The 14,309-nt window shown below is 35.7% G+C and overlaps 1 pseudogene; it reads right to left on the reverse strand.

The window, feature by feature from the left end:
- Positions 1-2,175: 2,175 nt before the first annotated feature.
- On the reverse strand, positions 2,176-8,738 carry LOC107713024 (myosin regulatory light chain 2, ventricular/cardiac muscle isoform-like; annotated as a pseudogene).
- Between the last annotated feature and the right edge of the window lie 5,571 nt (positions 8,739-14,309).

Here is a 14,309-nt window from a genome sequence, read left to right on the forward strand (position 1 = left end):
TTTATATGGCTGCTTTTTATTCCTTATTTTAATGTATTATCATAATCATAAAAATTGTTTGTAGCGCAAATAGCTTTACTGTTTATTGCACCTTGTTATACTTCTAGTCATTTCAGGAAGACTAATAAATCGGTTGTCTCGCACATTCACAGAAAATAGTTTGCTTCGCATTGCAAAATAAGGTGGATAAGGTTAGTATGTAGCATGTTGTTAACGTTTTTATAACTGATCAATAAAAAAAAGTTGCCTCAATGTATTTTAGATTTTTTTTTTTTTTCTTAAATGTCTCGTATAGTTTTTGTAAAGGCTGTTTAATATGCTGTTTCTTATGACTCGGTAATGTCAAGCGTGTTTCTATGCCAGTCTTTTGATATATATTCTGCATTTTATTCGAAGAGAGTGGGAGAGAGAGAGAGAAAACCTTGTCAAAGCACTGTAGAAATCAAGGCCATTCTATGTAATTGCTGAATAAAAACTTGTTGACCTGTAATTTTTCACATCTATGAAAGGCCGTGAACTGTTGTGGCTTAAGCAGTGGATGATTGAGGTTATAGGAATTTGTGTTTGTATAGACTGTAATGACTCACTTCAGCAGAATTTTGTGTAAAAATGTGCCTCGACTGCCTTTGAGGTTCAGGGTTGTGTTTATAACAATAGGATCGGAGGCCTTGTAAGTAAATTACTCGGGCAGTAGGTGGCAGTAAAGACTAATGTTAGTGGTCTCTTTACTCGTGTTTTCTGCACAACTTGGCGTCAGTGCCACTGAATGTGAGTTTGCAGTCTGCATTGAATGTCTGCGTCTTTCAGTTGACTTGTGTTTATATTAAACACGTGAGAACAACGCACAGTGTAGAATTATTCACAAATAAATGACTCGTATGAGCCGGTTCTTTACAGTGAGTCAAAAAAACATATAACACCAGTGTAATCAGATTCCTAAATAAATGACTCTTTTGAGCCTGTTCTTTTTAGTGACAAGTGTCATTCTATTCTGAAAAAAATGACTCTTATAAGCTGTTTGTTGTATTGAAAAAATAAAATAAATAAATAAAGCATGACCAGCCCTGCTTCTCACACTAATTGACTCTTATGAGCCATTTTGTAGTGAAACTTACGGAGCTGCCAGTGTAATTTATTTCCTGAATAAAAGACTCGTTTGAGCCACTTAATGAAATGCTCAAAAAGACGAGCGAACGGTTTGAATAATTTTCAGAAATTTGGAAATTCTGGACTATCTTTCAAAATGGTTACTGAATCAACATCAGACTATCTTACTGAATTGTTACTCTACTGTAATCATTTGAGCAAGGGTGTAGGTGTGATTTTGGCATTGGTGGGGATATAAGGGCAGACAACAGACATTTAATTGTCCCTACTAAATTCTACGCTCTTGCAATTTGCATGATGGCTGTTTCCATATATATATATACACTGAACAAAATTATAAACACAACACTTTGGTTTTTGCCCCCATTTTTCATGAGCTGAACTCAAAGATCTAAGACTTTTTCTATGTACACAAAGGGCCTATTTCTCTCAAATATTGTTCACAAATCTGTCTAAATCTGTGTTAGTGAGCACTTCTCCTTTGCCGAGATAATCCATCCACCTCACAGGTGTGGCATATCAAGATGCTGATGTTACGGGGCTGAGAAGACGTGAGACGTGCGGATCCATATGCAAGCTTTATTGGCCACTCTAAAATGTGCAGTTTTACTGTATTGGGGGGTCCGGGGGAGGGGGGGGGTCCGAAAACCAGTCAGTATCTGGTGTGACCACCATTTGCCTCACGCAGTGCAACACATCTCCTTCGCATAGAGTTGATCAGGTACATACCTTCGCACATACATTATAAATGCATTTTTGTGAAATATTTTTGTTTTACAGGTGATTGTATTATTTTTCTTTAAAACAAATCACACTTGCTTTGATATCTTTTTTTAATCTAGTACAATGACATTCATACTTAATTGTGCAAATGCTGCTTGTGGCTGTTGTAAATTCAAATGAATGCAAATGTATAGGCTTATGAATAATTTGACTGCACATGTTTTACTGGGCACTGTTTCTCAGTAAAATAACAAAACCAACTCTAATATTAGATGCATTTTATTCTCATTTAGTGTAATTGTTCAGTTCAGTTCTGTAAATGAGAGACTACAGTATATAGCGCAGGACAATATTTATTGTGTCATACATGTATCATGATGTTGTTGAACATGAGATATTTCACTCTTGGTTCTTCTCCTCCCCGTGTGTGATGATGTAGACCAGATTCTTATAGTCCAGATTACCTGCCGCGTCTGGAGGAAAAGCACTAAACATCTGCTCCATCTGAAGAGAGATGGATGAAAAATGGCATTATAGTGTTTTTGTGAGTGGTTGTGTGGTTTACACAGTATAAAATTCACTAGTCGTATTCATAATCTATAGATAAACACAATATAATGTCACCTCCTGCTTTCCATTCACATAGAATATAAATGTCAATGTGACATACTGCGTTCATACATAAAACAAATAATCTCAGATGTCAAACCTCTTCTGGAGAAAATCGGTCTGCTTGCGTTGTCAACATCCGTGCCAAACTGTGAGGAGAGACAAACTTCAGTTTGACCTTTTGATATAATCGAATTACTTCTGGCAAACACTTCAGACACTCGGAAATATTTAGACATGAATTTAAGATTTTAATTACATATGGGATTTCCATCCGTTTGGATCACACAGTTTTAATGTAAACTATTAAACCTAAACCTAACATAATGCATACTTTCAGTCATACATAAATGAAACGGGTATGATTTCTGCACTCAAAAACATCACTGCATAGTATATTTGATTTTGAAATCTATTTGATCTCATTTAAATACTCATGTTTTCAAAATGCATTTATTCAGATTGCGTACAATCAGCATAAATGTTCATTGTGAAAATTATATTTATTCAGTTAAAAAGTAGGAAAATGGTTAAGATATGGCTAGCTGTGGAACAAGCAATATTCAGTTAGTGAAATGTATGATATTGGAACAGTTTGAATTTAATGAAGATAAATATATAAACCTGCTTATTCTTTTTTCAAAACACATTCTATTTATTAGTACTATTAAAGAAATTTGACTTGTTTCATTTATGTCTAACTGAAAATTATACATCAACCTGTGTAAACCAAACGGCTATATTTTATTTATATAAAAAATTGATTGATTGATTGATTGATTTTTTGAATGCATATGCATGCAGGGTTTGAAAAGTCTATATGTACTGCATCTTTTACTTCAGTAGCTTGTAAAGTCATAAGCTGACAAACAAAGCAGAATCTCTGGAGAAATGGATTTGCAGAGAAGCAGGGCAGATTGTGTTGTTTTAATGGTACTCACAAATCTTTCCTCAAGGTCCCCTTTCCCTCCGGGTCGAACACTTTAAAGGCATTCAGAATGGTTTCCTCTGCATCGGCACCTGTTTTTTAAAAAAGAATGCACAACAGAAAACTGACAAGAGACCTAACTGTCTTTAAAATCCTCCGGGAAGGCAATAAGACATACTTTGTACAGGATTCCTAGTGGACAATTCTGAGCTGATCCTATGGGAATCGTCATACAGGCTCATACAAGAGCTTCCAGAACATATAGTTCCTTATAGGCCTATTATGATTCCCAATAGGATCAAATGCTTCTGTAGGACTTCAAAAGGAAAGAAAATCCCTGTGTGATTTCTTGTCCACTCATGAGACTTTATTCCAAAACGCCTAGAGTTTTGTTTAAATGAAGTACAATATACAGTAAGATTTTAAGAATAAAACTCGATTATACATTAAAAATATGTTATGTTTTTGAAAGAATCTCTTATGCTCACCAAGGCTGCATTTTTTTATACAGTAAAAATTTTATTATTTTGAAATATTACAATTTAAAACAACTGTTTTCAGTTGTAATATATTGTAAAATGTCATTTATTTCTGTGATGCAAAGCTGAATTTTCAGCATCATTACTCCAGTCTTCAGTGTCACATGATCCTTCAGAAATCATTCTAATATGCTGATTTGCTGCTCAAGAAACATTTCTGGATATTATCAATGGTGAAAACAGTTGTGCATATTTTTGTGAAAATAGTGATACATTTTATTTTTCCGGATTCTTTGATGAATGGAAAGCTCAAAAGAACAGCATTTATTTGAAATAGAATTTACTTGTAACATTATACATGTTTTTACTGTCGCTTTTGATCAATTTAATGCATCGTTGCGGAATAGAAGTGTTCATTTTTCAAACTAAAATTTTACTGACCCCAAATTTTAATTGGTAGTGTAGATGTAAGTGAAAAAAAAAAAAAAAATATATATATATATAATTAGATAAAAAATATTAGAATAGTTAAAAAAAGAACTTGAAAGAAAGATAAAGAAGTTACAGTCAGAAATGTTGGTCTTAAGTTGCTGGATAAATGAAAATAAAATTCCTTCAGGGTTTTCAGATTCTTAGTACCACTTCACCCCACCATTTACCTTTAAGCTTCTCCCCAAACATGGTGAGGAAGACGGTGAAGTTAATGGGTCCTTAATTCGGTGCCTTGCTCAAGGGCACCTCAGTCGTGGTATTGAAGGTGGGAGAGAGCGCTGTACATTCACTCCCCCCCACCTACAATCCCTGCCGGTACGAGACTCGAACCCACAACCTTTGGGTTACGAGTCCGACTCTCTAACTAACCATTAGGCCACGACTTCCCCTTAATTTAATTTATTATAATTTATTTACTCACCATCAGGTTGTATCAAACCTATTTGTGTTTTCTGTGCAGTGCTAAAGGACAGTTTTTTTCAAACTAGTGCATCATATTTGCGAGTCAGATTTATTTTAGTATCGTTGAGATTCTATGCTAGTTATTATGACTACATTGTGATTTTTTTATTTATATATTTTGTGTTTTAATTTTTGCTAACATTTGAGTGATTTTGTCATTTTTATCGTTTTTTAAATATGCACAATATACAGTTTTTATTAATTTTTTTATTAATTTTTTCTTTTATTATTATACAGTTATTCATCAAGTTAAACTAAATGAACAATATTTCTTTAGCAACTAGCTGAAATAAAATATTAAAAAACCTTGAAATGATTTATTACAGCTATTTGCCAAGGCAACATTTATCATTTTCATTTAGTAACTTGATGTGCTGTGATGTGAAATAAAAATGAACAAAATATAAATATTAAAAATTATTATTATTATTAAATTAAACTATTAAAATTATTAATATTTAATTTCAGTTGAAGTTTATGTATGTATGTTTGAATGTATGTATGTATTTATTTATTTTCAAGGTTTTAGTTTTTGTTAGTAACCCTGCTTTGACTCAAAACCAATGACAAGCCATGACAAGAATTTTTGGTGGCATGGACAGGTTATCTGAATAACGGTTTGCGACTCACACAAAGCTATCGGTTGACTCCAGAAGTCTTGGAATATAATTCTCAAGTCACATGGCCTACTGTTAAGATATTTTAAGGTATTTTTTATTTTTTTTTTAGTGTGAAAGTTTAAAAAAATTATCCATTTGTGTTCCACAGAAAAATAACAGCGTGTATTTATAATCATAATCACAAATTCATTCTTTAACTAAAGGTCAGACCTCACTGTCATGCTGCTTTTTTAGTGTTTTATTTTGCAAAACTCCCTCAGTTGTGTATTTATAATTCCTGTAATTCCGCTTTACTTGGTGTCTTTGTGTTTGTTAGTGATCTGTGAGAGAGAGAGACAGACTGAAAGAGAGAGAGAGAGAGAAAGACGGCTAGCATTTGTCTGCACGTTCTCATCACTGCCATCTCGGATCAGCGTCATGCTTATCCTGTTTGTCGTGATCTTTTCACAGCCGCTTTGAGACCAGAGAGAACGTCTGTCCTGCTGCATTTTCCACGCAAATCTCAGGGCCCTGACAGCAGGTTGGAGTGTATGTGAGCGAGTGTGTGTTCAGGGTGTAAATCACTCCGCTGTGCTAATCGTTACTGACACGTTCTGAATTATTCACCAGCGATGATGAACACTGACATATTGAAGTCACATACGGGAATCTCGCTGTAGATGCTCGATATCACAGTGAAAGAGTCACGATAAAGACAATTGTCAGAGCAATTAGAGTCAAACGAGCGCTTGGTTTGTACCTCTTTGAACTCCTGGATCTGTGTTTGTTCAAACATGGAGAAGACATTTGAATTGGCTCCTTCTGCCCGCTTCTTTGCCTTTTTGGGTGCCTGCGCAGAATAATCACATGCGACTTGCTAAATAGAAGTACGCTTTGGCATGCCGTTTCATTGGTGCACTTTATTCCAACATGATTTTAGTTTAGTTTTTGCAATCTTTCTCCAAAAAGAAGAATAGCATGCTTCAAAAACCCTCTGAAACGTCTTTCTTTTTGGCTGATAATATGAATTTTACCTCTTGTTTTACTAGAAAACACACTACTGTTCAAAAGTTTGGAGTCATTATTTTGGAAAGGTATATATTTTTTTTCCAGCTAGGATGCTTTAAATTGATCTAAAGTGACAGTCAAGACATTTATAATGTTACAAATGATCGCAATTTCATATGAATGCTGTGCTTTTCAACTTTCTATTCATCAAAGAATACTAAAAATAAAATGGTGGTTTCCATAAAAAATGAAGCAGCACAACTGTTTTCAACATTGATAATAATAATAAATGTTTCTTGAGCAGCAAATCAACATATACGAATGATTTCTGAAGGATCATGTGACACTGAAGACTGGAGTAATGATGCTGAAAATCACAGGAATTAATTGCATTTTAAAATATATTCAAATAGAAAACAGTTAAAATTAAAATACTATTTCACAATATTACTGTCTTTGCTGTAGTTTTATTCAAACAAATGCATCACTGCATCCTTTCAACAGCATTCACAGACTCCAAACTTTTTTTACACCAGTAAAATGGGTTGCAAATGCCATTTCAAGTTGACTTTAATATCACAATTGTTTCTCCTACACGGAAGTCTGTTTAAATGCAAACTTTTGCTGAAGTCTCCTGCGAAAAGGCCCCCATAAATCTCACACGACGACTCTTAACATTGTCTCAAAGTGTGCTACTAACTCAAATATTTCTCAGCACATTCTTCCTGAGCTGCTATTCACGTTCATTTGAGCTCTTTTGTGTTTTTGCATTTCTCTTAAGGAGTTTTAGGTGTAGCATCATCCTCCTGAGGAGTGAAGGAGCATCCTCTGAGCAGTGACGTGTTGAGTGTGTGAGAGTGGATGTTTGGTGTCCTGCAGGATGTGTAATTAGCTCGGAGAGCGAGAACTCAGCCAGTGGATCAGATGTGGGATTACACACTGGCGCTGGCTGCTGGCTGCTGACAGCCTCGTCTCTGAGTCTGTTGATAGGTAATCCCACCAAGACAGGGATTAATCGCTACTATTTACATTCCTGACACAGAATTTGGAAAACATTGCGAGAAGCGTTTCTGCTCGATGACATGGCAGCTCGACAGCTGCTCGTCTGCCTTCTGTCTGGATTGCATCTCAACAGTTGTGCTGTAGACGAGGCCAGAGCTCAACCAGGAAATATGCTGAGATTTTCAAAGGATTTTTTAATAAACAGCATAAATAATCCCAGAGGAAAATGTTATTGCTCAAAGGATCATAACTCAAGGGAGTTCTTATTTATGTATCAACTTCAACTATGTCTCAAAAATTCCTTCAGAGAAATAAAAGACGGTTGACACACAGTAATAGAACTATAAAAGTAACAATGTGGATAGTAGCTCAACTCATTTGAATTTGATTTTTATCAAACATGTTTTAATTGTGAAATGTACTAGTTTCTGAGTGAAAATTGTTTCTAGTCCAATTTTTGTCACACACAAATCTATCTATCTATCTATCTATCTATCTATCTATCTATCTGTCTGTCTGTCTGTCTGTCTGTCTGCCTGTCTGTCTGTATATCTATCTATCTATCTATGTATCTATCTGTCTGTCTGTCTGTCTGTCTGTCTGTCTGTCTGTTTTAAATTTAACATAAATGTCTGTAAAATTAATGGATGTCCTGGTAGAAAATTATCAGTACCTTTTTATTTTAGTTTATTTTATATTTTGTATTAATTAATTTTTTTTACTGTGTGCATATATATATATATATATATATACACTGTATACTGTATATATAATTTATATATATAGTTATATATAATTTATTAGCACAATGTGATAGCAGTTGAAAGATTTTTTTTCTAAAAGGTCACTTTGGTCTTTTTAATATAAAAAAAAAAAGAAGAAAAAGAAAAACACATTTTGAGCGAAAAGTCTTCATTTGCTCTCGTTACTCTCTAGGAGAAACAGTTGAAACATTAATAAAACGATAAATAGATGAGTCACCTGTCTCCTTTTTCGATTTTTGGCTAATGAAATGTTTATATCTATCTTTGAGAACAGAAACAGTTTACTTTTCACTTATTTATTTGTAGAAAGTGAAATGAATAAAACAGAGGCGGATGAGTCAGATGTAAGTGACTCTGATGAAGCAGACTTAAACTTCAGATTCAAACACAGACAGAAAGAAATCAACTCTTTTTTTTTTTAGATCTTCGTTTGGACGCATCAAGACAATATTGAGTAAATGTCTGCTGATAATCAAAGACAGAGTAAATGAATGAATAAATGTATGACAAAGCAAACTCACCATAATCTTAACTCTTGAATTCAGGAGACAAGGCACGAGTGATTCCAGACAGGGTGGAAATGCTGATTTTAATATATATAACCCCATTCCCCACCACTGACTGTCTATAAATACATCCTCATGCGCTTAACCAGGTAGCCAATTGTCGACTTCATAAGTTATTATAAGAATCCTGATTAAAGGGGTTTAATACATGAGCCAGAGGGCTTCAACTCAGAACAGATGACAGTTGTTGGAATTCAGCTAGAACTTTCCTAAACCTAGAATGTGTGATTGACAGTGCCATTAATGCTGTTTCTCAGTCTTTGTAGGTTCATTATGTGATATTTAGTTGGAAACAAATGGGTTAGATGCTCAGGTTTTGGATATTTAGACATGTAAGTGTCACTAGCTTCAGCTTTATTCATCATTTTTGATGTCTCAACGTTTTAGGTCATTTGTGGTGGATGTATCTCCTCGAGTTCACAGAGGAACCTGCAGTGTTATTTTAGTATATTAAAGGGATACTCCAGCCCAAAATGAAAATTTGGTCATTAATCACTTACCCCCATATCGTTCCAAAACCATAAAAGCTGTGTTTGTCTTCGGAACACAATTTAAAGGGGTCATATGATGCTTTTTTAAAGATCATTATTTTGTGTATTTGGTGTAACAGAATATGTTGACATGCTTTAATGTTCAAAAAACACTTTATTTTTCAAATACTGTACATTATTGTAGGTCCTCTATGCCCCGCCTCTCTCAAACGCTTCGTTTTCTACAAAGTCCCTCCTTCCGACAAGCGCAGTCTGCTCTGATTGGCCAGCTGACCCAGTGCATTGTGATTGGCCGAACACCGCAAGCACTCGTCGGAAATGTAACGCCCCTTACCATAATCGCGAGCTTCATCTTTCAAAATAAATATAAAGACAGTAAATAATGTCATTAGTTTTACCATCAGTTCAAGCCCGAAAGGGGAACAGAGTCACGTGACAGACACAGTGATGAAGCTGGTATGTGTTTGCAGTACACAAGCCACGGTTAAGACAGCTGACTCCACTGTGATGTGACCCGGTCTCTCTCTCTCTCTCTCTCTCACACACACACAGGCACGCGCGCACGCACGCACACACACACACGAAAAACTCCGCATTTGAACAGTCAATAGCAAATACTTAAACTAATAACAAAACAGTAGCTGATTCAGAAGCGCCAGATTGTCATAGCAAAGTCAGAATTACCTCCTCTCCTAGGTTCACGAAACGGACGTCCATAAAATGCATTGCTGTTCTGTTGTAAGTAATCTTAAAGATTCCTAAATGCATCTACTTCCGGAAGGCCAAATAAAGTGCTTTTGCTTTCACCTAGAAACACACAGCGTCTCCCTGACATGCTGCTTCAACACTAACTGCGGTTACTGAAACCACGCCTTCTTTCTTTGCGTGCACATTTGGGCAGCATTATGCAAATATTTCCACATAGTGAGGTAGATATGTGGGGGCGTGTTAGAACGAGCCGTTTTAGGGGGGCGTGGCAGAGTCTTAACTTTGACGTTACGGTTGAACCACTGATGGCAGATGGATTATTCTGACGGTGCTTTTCATACTTTTCTGGGCCTTGACTGTGTTATTTACTTGGCAGTCAATGGGACAGTCACAAGCCTCTCGGTTTTCATCCAAAATATCTTAAATTGTGTTCCGGAGACGAACGAAGCTTTTACGGGTTCGGAACGATATGGGGGTAAGTGATTAATGACAAAATTTTCATTTTGGGGTGGAGTACCCCTTTAAGCAGTTTAGTATACTTTATCTATTTTATATATACTTTTTTTATTTATATTTAATATTTTGAATTAGTTTTTATATTTATATTTTTTATTTATGCTTTTTAATTCATTTTAATGTTTTAGTACTTTTAATGTACTTTTTTTGGTCATTTTTATTATTACTTTTTCCAAATATTACTAGTTTTATTAATTTTTATTTCAGTTTTAGTTATTTACAACTAAATGAAAATGAGAAATGTTGCTTTGGCAACTAGCTAAAATAAAATAAATTGAAGGTATTTTTATATTTTATTTCATTTATATCAAGTATTTCAAGTAATTTTAATGGTTTTAGTTTTACAGTAGTTAAATATAATAACTAGTGTTTTTGTCATTTTTATTCATTTTTTATGTTTATAGTTTTTATTCAAATTTATTTCAGTTTTAACTTAATTAAAACTTTATTAAAGTTTTATGAAAGTTATAATAACTCTGGTGTAGAGAATGTAATGTAATCAGTGTAATCCACTAATATTAAAACAGTGTCTTCACGAATGCCTTTAAAACGTGAAAGGATAGTTTAATCCAGTCGATGTTATCAGGAGGGAGGGACACGACCTCTGCTTGACCTCTCATACTCAAACCCTGCAGTATGCACTAAAATTAAATTATACCACTACACCTTTGGTGGCAATTTGTCATGATGGATAAGCTGTGTTGACATCGGGAAAGACAGTTTACCCTTCCAAAGATGATCATGTGGTCAATTACAACTCAAACAGCATTGCTTTAGTGAAAGCAACATAGAAGAATGTTTTCTATGAAGGGTTTGGTGCTGTTCCAGGACAAGCACGCATTTAGTGGGCAGTTGGCAGAATAATGTTCACTTGTTTCGGTAGACGCAAACTCTCACGCTCAACCTTTCCAGCCACCTGGTGGCAGTCCCAACAAGCTTCTGTTTCAAGGCCTTTTGCACTCCAGAGTCAATCAATATATCAGAGTTCAGCAGCTCTCGTCAATATTCCTGGAATGATATTGCCAAGCGTAGTCAAACATTCATGTGTATCTAGGCCACTGCGTTCCCGCCGTCAATCCACACGCACTCATCTGATGAGATCTAATGGCTGCTACACCTCTTTTTGTGTTTAGCATTCATTTTCGTTCCACATTATTAGTATTGCTGTTTTTAAGTCTCAAATATTACATGATATTTTTCTACAAAACCCTTAGAAACAATCTCACAGCTTGCACTGCTGCCCACAGAGGTTCGTAAAAATCTCCCACTGGTTTTTGCACCCTGAAAATATCCGCATATTTAGATTTGAACAAAAGTAATAAGTGTTGCTGCATCAGGCTTGTATATCAGAACTGATTTAAATTTCAAATTTAACAGTGAGCCATATCAAAACAATATATATTATTCCTTTCTTATAAGACCGATGCTGTTTCCCCCCCCCCTGAAGCAATAAATAAAAAGCAATAAAACAGAAACTTTTAATAAGCACCTTTTATATTCCCCGTAGGTGGCTTACAAACTGCAAATACATTTCTACTTAAAAATAGACTTGCGTTTGGTTTTAATAGCGAAGAGGAGAATGACAGATGTGCTCACTTAGTAATTGCTCACAGTCCACAAGCCACCGGAGCAGTTTAACCTCTTAAACGCTTTTATTTCAAGACATTATTATACTGATATCAGTAATCCGGAGCATTTCGGATACGCAAGTCAAACTGCTTTTTCTAAAGATGAAAATAAATCCATAGACATTTTGTAATCGCCTGAATATAGTTTACCAAATGGTTGGCTCTGTTAAAATTTCCATTTTCGACGCTTTTCTAAAAAGAACTGCAGCTAGTCATTATGCACAATGTGATAATGAAACTTCCTTACAGGGAAAGGCCACAATGGTGTGATGTGTTATTTTAAGGGGAATCTCGGCTCTGTGTGGTCATCTTTATGTTACACCAATATTATAATGATAAAGATGCCATTTGGACAGTGTGTGCTATATTTAAAGCTACTAATGTCAGAATATAGTCCTCATTAGAAGGGCCACTCAGCTCGGTCCAGTAGAAACGTCCTGTTCCACAAGAGGGAGCACGTGTTAACGTTTGAACACAACTGTCCATTCAGAATTTCAAATCATGCATTGATCGCACAATCCCCCAATAATAACATTTATGCTTTTTTCTTTGAACGCACTGAGTTTTTTTTTATTCAACCGTATTCAGACATAGAGCAAAAGAGCTTTTGCAATATAAAAAGAAACACCTTATGCATTTGCTCGCGTTAACAACCTCTGAGTGTTGTAGATAAATAACTATGAAATATTCCTGGTGTTTTTTGTAAATACACACATTGCTGCGCCGCGCATCTCTTTATTTAACTATAAGTGCATGGACTAAACTTATACTTTTCGTGCATTGTATGCTTTAGCACGTTTAACTTGTTTTGTTTATGATGTTACCGTTCACATCTTCTGCTAAAATATTTTTTATAAAAGCCTAATAAGTGTTTTAATAGGCATTAGCACTATTTTATCACGCTTATCTCCGTGCACTTCAATATTCAAGGACACTATCAAAATCCACATTCACTCTTTTCACTTCAAACACAGAAGCTTTCACCCACTCAGTGTTTATTCTATTCGTGCGACTCTTTCGCTGCATTTATGGCACGCATTATGCATTATTGACCTAAAGTTGCAAATCTCATTATGTGGGGCTCATTAATGATATGTAACGATTTCGCCGCTTTTACGCATCAAACATCTGGCGATGCGCATTGGTTGCTCGTTGTTCTCCTTCCACTTCCCAGACGTTATTGATCAACCCGTTACGTCAGTATTGATAACTTTACCAAACCCAAAATCAAGTGCAATCCCGGGAGCAGCACTAATGCATCTATATGCATCTATATTCTGTTCATATCGCATCCACCAGCTCTGGCGCGCTGCGCGTCCCGTCTAGCTTTCCACAACTGTTATTTTCCTAACATTTTTTCCCCATGTGGAGTGTAATCGTCAACGCTGTTTAACGGGGGGAATCCAGCCCATATATTTATTGTAGCCGCTCTTGAATATTGTGCTCAAGATGGCCGCCGATGTGGGATCGATGTTTCAATATTGGAAGAAATTTGATCTCCGGCGGCTTCAGGTTGGTCTTATTTCTCACCTTTTTTACACGACGCGATCCTATAGGCGATAATGCACCTTGCATTTCATGCATTTTCTCTTTTGGTGACTTTAGAGGGACGGGATGGTGGTGTTGCATTGATAGTTATTAGTAATTGATCCTCTTCTGCCTTTTGTTCGGTTCAATCATTGATCAGGAGCGCGTAAGAGCAGCGGCTGCAGCCTCGCGCACACTAACGCGCTTTAACAGCGCATTTAAGGCTATTTTAACGCTTCGGTCGCGAGCTCTGCTGGAAACGGAAACTTTTAATGCCTTTCCGAGTTGTGGACTTTAACTTTTTATCAGCCTAATGTGTTTTATTCTAATAGAAAGACGGAACGGTGACGGCTCGTTCTGTAAAGTGCCGGTTTGTGATTCACCTCAGACTTTATAAAGCTAACAACTCGTGTATTTTAGACCTTTAATGTTGAATATGTTCATCCATCTCTCGCGTTTTGACTTTATTAGTGTGCTTCAGTAATGATGAATTATGAACGTGGCACCGTCAGAGTTTCTGTTTAGGAAAGTTGATGTATTTGTTATTAGCGTCTTGATCTATTACGACAACTTAATAGTGCTTAACTAAGTAGTGAGTATTCGTGTTATAAAATGTCAGGTTAATGTATGCATATTTACTTGAATATGCTCATGTGTTAACGTTATGCCTTGCATGTAGTCTTGGTAAGCTGTGCACATT

The sequence above is a fragment of the Sinocyclocheilus rhinocerous genome, unplaced genomic scaffold, assembly GCF_001515625.1.
Source record: "Sinocyclocheilus rhinocerous isolate Xijiao unplaced genomic scaffold, SAMN03320098_v1.1 scaffold448, whole genome shotgun sequence".
Taxonomy (NCBI): Eukaryota; Metazoa; Chordata; class Actinopteri; order Cypriniformes; family Cyprinidae; genus Sinocyclocheilus; species Sinocyclocheilus rhinocerous.